The following is a 7,178-nucleotide window of genomic DNA, read 5'->3' as shown; positions in this document are numbered from 1 at the left end:
GGATTTCAAATACTTGGAATTACTTTTATTTCTGTGAACAGTGTCTCTCAGTAACTCGTTATCCTTAAACTTCTTGAGTTGTGAACCTCAAACTCAGAATCTTATTTACTGAAAACAGTCCAACATCCTTGTTATCTAATATGAGATCACTTTAACAACATAAGTAATGCAAACTTTCCCAACTAGGCCACTGTCCCTGCTTATGGTTTTTGTGGTGAGTCTTTCTTTAAAGTGAAACCCAGCTAAATATTACGGCGAGTTTGAATTATGGCAACAATACCAATATAGCTTGTTCCATATATGCAGCTATTGCATGTCTGCATAGTGGGTGGGAGTTAAAATGTTTTAATAAAGACAATATATTAATTACTGTGCTGTCTTTTGAGAAAAAAATAAAAAAAAAATAGGAAAAGTTAAAAATGATAAGGATTTCCATCCAATTAAACTTTGACTCGCTTTCATCTGTAGCCAATGTACATTATTATCAGAAGTTTAGCAAACGCACCAGCACTGTAATTAAAACCAAAAAGCAAGTGAACAGAAACATATAGTACTTACTAGCAAATCAATATTTGTAGTTTTGCTTCCAGATAGGAAGCGGTAAACTTATTACCTTATTATTAGGGATGTGACAGCAATTATTGTTGGTTTTATATCTGTTGGGTTTTATACATCTCCACAGTTTAAAATTACAGTATATTCATTCCAAACTTCTAAATGCAACATGACACACAAGAGCTGCTTTAAAGCTTCTCGTGATGGCAAACAAGTGCATCAACATACTGACTTTTACATATTACCAGAAATTCCTTGTCCTCTCCAGACATCATTAGGAAAACAGAATTAACAGTTTGAACTTGCATAATAGTCGATATTTCAATAAGGAGTATTTAACCCTATGATTATTTAATTGTAATATTACTGTACTTGCTTACTTGCTCACATAAGCAAAACACTAAGTAAGTACTATCCTTACCAAAGCTGCATGAAAGCAATATCCCAGCACTTGAAGACCAGAAGTTAATGGGGCACAAAGACACCCAAAGCATCAATAATAACAGCAGGTTACATGATACGTTTGTAAAATAATTTTTAGGTTCTTTTGACATCACTACATATTTTAAATGACCCAAAACAGCAAGACATTTGCCATACACTACTTTCGCTCTGATTAGTCAACGTAAAAATATCACCTAATGACAACGACTAAATAACAAAGGTAAAATTGTTTATCCCTAACACTGTGTTGTATCTATAATAAAGTCCATAACACTGTTGGCTGTGTTTTGCCACAAGGCACCTGCAAAACAAGAGACAAACGTGTGCCAGAATATATATATATATATATATATATATATTATTATTAATTAATTAATTTCTTAGCAGACGCCCTTATCCAGGGCGACTTACAATGGTTACAAGATATCACATTATTTTTACATACAATTACCCATTTATACAGTTGGGTTTTTACTGGAGCAATCTAGGTAAAGTACCTTGCTCAAGGGTACAGCAGCAGTGTCCCTACCGGGGATTGAACCCACGACCCTCCGGTCAAGAGTCCAGAGCCCTAACCACTACTCCACACTGCTGTAATGCTTTTCCAAAAACTGGTTTTCTGTACAGTGTGACAGTTGGATGATACTTCAGAGCCATAGCCTCTAATTTAATTAGAAAATGGTACAGTAAATACGTGACTGGCGAAGTATACAAATGTAATCCTACAATAAAGTGCTCCAGAATATTTGAAGGTTGCATATGTTATTTAGCAACATCAAGACACATCTCATATACACACACATATACACACACATACATCAAACATACATATATATATACACATATATACATACATACATATATATATATATATATATATATATATATATATATATATGTATGTGTGTATATATGTGTGTGTATATGAGATGTGTCTTGATGTTGCTAAATAACATGCAACCTTCAAATATTCTGAAGCACTTTATTGTAGGATTACATTTGTATACTTCGCCAGTCACGTATTTACTGTACCATTTTCTAATTAAATTAGAGGCTATGGCTCTGAAGTATCATCCAACTGTCACACTGTACAGAAAACCAGTTTTTGGAAAAGCATTACAGTATCGACTGAGCACTCTTTAATAAAAAAAAGATCCTGTTTCAAAAGCGAGGTTATTGCGAATGGATTCTATTCCACAAATTACTGCTTGCTATTTATTGTTTAACAACATAACATTTCCTGGTAAAGTACGTTTCTGCATGCTGCATATTAAGCTTATCTGAAATCAATATTTTTTTGTGTTGTTGCTGTAATGTTAGCAGCAGTGGCTTAGCTGTGTATGCACATTTAAAAAAAAAAAAAAAATATATATATATATATATATATATATATATATATATATATATATATATATATATACATATATATATATATATATATATATATATATATATATATATATATATATATATATTAAAGGGCTGAACAATAGCAGTTTTTGTTATACTAAGTATTTCACTACTACAGTGGACTTTTCACCACAGCCCTACACACAGTCTGGTAATTGTATGACCATGAACACTGGTTTCAGAGAAAAAGCTGCCATCTATGATACCTAAGTTAATTTTGTATATCACCCTCTCAGATGAAAATACTATTTCAGCTGAAAATTGAAACGCACATTTTGCTGGTTTCGTACAATATGTCCAGTTGGTATATAAAACCCAACACATTCTTATAGCAATGTGATAAATTTATTAATGCAGACAACAATAACTTGGCTTTATAATGTTAACAGCAGTCATTTAAAATGGATGTCCTTTTTCTTAAACTAGTATGACCAATTTAAAACCAGTGCTGGAATTTCAAACAGATCCATTCTGACCCCACAATACGTTCATTTCTGTTTTAAACATATGCTTTCTACTTAGAATGACAGTGAATGCATTATTTAAAAATTGTATTGAGGAAAAAGTGTATCGAGTCAAACAATATTTCGGCTGGAACTTATTTTTCTCTTCTATCCAGCTCAGGGGATGCCTAACTTCCTAACTTAACCTGGGCTGTAGTGAGATAGACAGGCCTGCTCTTCTCCACAGTCAAGCCTTTCCTCACCATCACTACTCCACAGCTGTTTGTTTTTTTTTGGTTTTGTTTTTTTACCTACACCAAGCTATCCAGACTCAGATGAAGTTAGAGCACCATCCAAACACTACATAACAAATATATATATATATATATATATATATATATATATATATATATATATATATATATATATAATTTGAATAGCAGGAGGCCCTAGCAACACTTCTCCATTCATAGCTGCCCTTTAAGTTGTTTGTGAATCCATTTTAAGGATTTTTTTTTTTACAATGACCTGGCTGTGATTATCAAAGTCTAAGTAAGTAATATAATACAATATCATAGTCAACAGCAGCTGCAGGTATAGGATCAGTTGCTTTAGTCGGTGTCTGTGTTTAGTATTTGCTGTCCAATAGATGTGAACTGAGCTTTCAATACAGCAAGTCAAAATGAAAAAGCTGGTTCTTGGGTGGATTGATTTTAAATTTGATTTGCAGGTGACGCGGCGATGTTCCAACGGGCATACACGGTCTATGAATGCCTGCTAGAGCTGGAAGCTGATTGGTAGATGACACGGAATCGTTTTCTAATTAGCGATAGTGCCCGTCGATGAAGGTTCTACCAGGTGGTAGTTGACCGTGACTGGAGTTATGCCTCCTGAACTGAGGGCGCTAACGAAGGTCAAGGTCAACCACTCCACAGTAGAGCATTCATCGAGAGGGCACTGTAGCTATTAGAAAATATTTGTTCTCCTTATGTTCTTTAAAACATACATTTACCTTCACATTGTAATGGTTTGTCCGGTACCCTTCTGCTGAGAAAACTTTTAGGAAACTAATCCCAAAAATGTTCATAAAGGATCACACACATAAATAGAGAAAAAAATGACTTTACTAAACTTTTTTTTACTGTCAGAGTTTACAGTTTATCTGAACAGTGCCATATATCTGAATGGAGCAATATTACTGATTTGTCTGTGTCTTGTGTCTTGTGTCTTGTCTGTGGTTTGTTGTTGCTGAAAGATGCTGCCTGACCTCCAGTAGAGCTGACAGCTGTGATTGGCTGATTCAACAGTTGCAGGTATTGGTTGCTTTTGTTATCTCTGTGGCAGGGCTGAGGCCTGCCCCTGTAAAGAGTATGTTTTGCTTTGGGTTTCTAAATAAAATATGGTTTTGGATTGATTGTAAATAATGTGTGTGCTGGATGGCATGGATGGATGGCAGGGCTGAGAGGTTAGACCTCCCTGCCTGCCTAATTGAAACACAATGTGCAGCAGGTGATCAGCTGATAATCAATTAACACTGGTCACCTGCCTTTAAAAAGAGGCTGAAAAGCCAGTTTCTTTGCTCTTCTTTGTTCTGTGCTGTTTGTGTGTTTAGTGCTTTGTCTGAACAGCCTGCAGGTGAAGGAGGGGAACCCTCACGACTGTGTGTGGAACCTGGGTGAGCTTCAGCACGATCACTGCGTGTTTAACTGGGATTGTGGACTTTTTGGTAGGGATTATTTTAGGGGATTTTAATCCTACCACAGTTTATTTAGTTTGTTAGGAAGAAGGTTTCTGGTGTGGGAGTAGTGCATGGCCCGAGCTTGGCCATTTCTTAGCTGTTTTTGAACTGTGTTTTGTTTTTGGATTTTGTTATTCATGTAAGGCCTTGTATATATCCTCCCACACTAGGGCTACCATTGTTGGTACGCTAGTGGCAGCCAGCAACACTGAAACTGCAACAACTGCCTGTAAATAAATAAAACCTGGACGCCTCTGTGGCGTTTCAAATATAAACCCTCTGTTTTTCTCTCGTCTCTCTGCAGATACCCACACTGTAACAGTACACCCCTGTTACAATTTCCTAAAACATGAATTTACAGTTAGTACAGTAATTATGCCCAAAATAAGTTTACAGAACAATCTGTGTCATACAGTTACATTTAAGAATTACTTCAAATATACTTGCTGGTGTCTCAAAGTTCTTTAATACTGAGAAAGCAATACAAAAAAAGGAAGTGAATTTTGATGCTAGAAATAAAAATGTTTTGTATACTGCAGCCATTATGTTCCAGTGACTACGCAGATGCCACATGGATACATTTCCTTAGTTTAGGTATTTCAACAACCAATTTTTATTTATTTATTTATTTATTTATTTATTTATTTATTTTAAAGAACTAAAGAGGTCATAAATCATTTTGTATTATAGGTAATGTTCCAGGTGTCAAAGCATGTATATGTTTCTTGGAACTATTGTGTAATTTCTATTTGTACTATTAATATGCTATCACCAATGCAGTTCTCTACACAAGCCATTGCATTACAATGTGCCTTAAAACATCTGAATGCATTCATTCATTGTATATACAGTACAGTACAGGGGACTATCTACTGGACTAGCCTTGTATTTGTATTCTGCATACTCTCATTCTATGTGGCTCCTCTAAGTGTAGACTGCCACACTGGGTGTCAATTAGTGCCAGTCATGTCTGGCTTTATGATACGAACTGCTGTTCACTAACAACCACTAGAATTAATCTTATGTTATCTTAAAACATTCACTAAATATAATACTAATTCTGTCAGAATGTGCTGGGGTGGATTCAAACCTGGATCTCTCCCAGTGGGCACTTTATTTATTTATATAAATAAATACAAAAAGAATCACAAAGTATATACAAAAGTATCACAAAGCATTGTACAGTACATAGCAGAAAAAAATAACAAACCACAATACACTTGTATAGCATGTCACACATACAACTGCCACAATCAGACCACTTAAATAACAGGTTTAAAGTATAAAGGAGGCCAAAACACGTGGTCACTTTTCCTGGTTTTAGTCAGAATTCTAGCGGTGAACAAGCTGCAAATAGGATACCACACGTTTTGGAATACTAGAAAAAAGTGTATTACAATAATCAATTCTAGATGAAACAAAGGCATGCATTAGTCTCTCGGCATCAGATATGGAAATAATTGGTCAAAGTTTGGCTATATTTCTCAAATGGTAAAAAGATACTTCAGTAACTTCCCTAATATGAGTCTCAAATGATACATCAGGATCAATGATGACCCCCAAACTCTTAATTTCTAAGTTTAAGTTTTGATGAGAGACAGCAATTCAAAATTAGAACATTCTGTGACATCCAGTGCTTGATGTCTGTAAGGCAAATGGATAATAACACCCAGGCAGAAGAAATTCCTGGCTTTAGGGACAAATATATCTGGGTATCATCAGCATAGCAATGGAAGTTCACTCCGTGTCTGCGGATAATGTCACCTAATGGTAGCATATTTAGCGAAAACAACAAGGGACCTAAAATGGAGCCCTGTGGAACACCACAGTCAACTTCCGATAATGCCGATTTTACCTCCTCAATAGAGACAAACTGAAACATATCAGAAAGATAAGATTTGAATCAGGATAGGACTATGCCAGACAGTCCCACTGTGCTTTCAAGACGATTCAGTAGGATGGAATGGTCTACAGTATCAACGGCAGCACTTGGATCTAGAAGAATTAAAACTGATGGAAAGCCAGAGTCAGAGCTTATCAGCAGATCATTCACAACTCTGACAAGGACCGTCTCGGTGTTATGTGCAGCACGAAAACCAGACTGAAACTTGAAGAACATATTTTAATTGTTTTGTAGGAACAGGATCAATAAGGCATGTAGTAGCTCTCATATGTTGAACTAGCTATGTCAGTTCCTGTAAGGTAATCAAAGAAAAAGCCCCCATAGTAGCTTTAATAGGTGTAGTTGGTAAAATTGTCCTCCTTAATAGAAGGTGTCTAGCATTTTCTTTTTAAGGAAATGCAGCTGTGAGAGGAGCTAATGTCAAAGGGTAGGATTACTAGGGGAAGGATTAATTAATCTAGGGTAGCAATTAAATTAGAATAATATGATGATCTAGACAATGCAGAGCCTTCCTATATTTAACCAGATGGTCCTTCTGAATTTACTGTATGTATTTTGATAACCAAGACACACTGAACAACTAAACTGCAAAGAACACAAATCACATATACATATCAGCATTCTGACCTCGTTTGATATGTCAGTTGTAAGAGTCAAGAGTGGGCAAGTTGCCCTTTTGAAAAGT

This window comes from Acipenser ruthenus, chromosome 14, assembly GCF_902713425.1.
Source record: "Acipenser ruthenus chromosome 14, fAciRut3.2 maternal haplotype, whole genome shotgun sequence".
NCBI classification, from domain to species: domain Eukaryota; kingdom Metazoa; phylum Chordata; class Actinopteri; order Acipenseriformes; family Acipenseridae; genus Acipenser; species Acipenser ruthenus.
Note: the sequence above shows the minus strand (reverse complement) of the source record.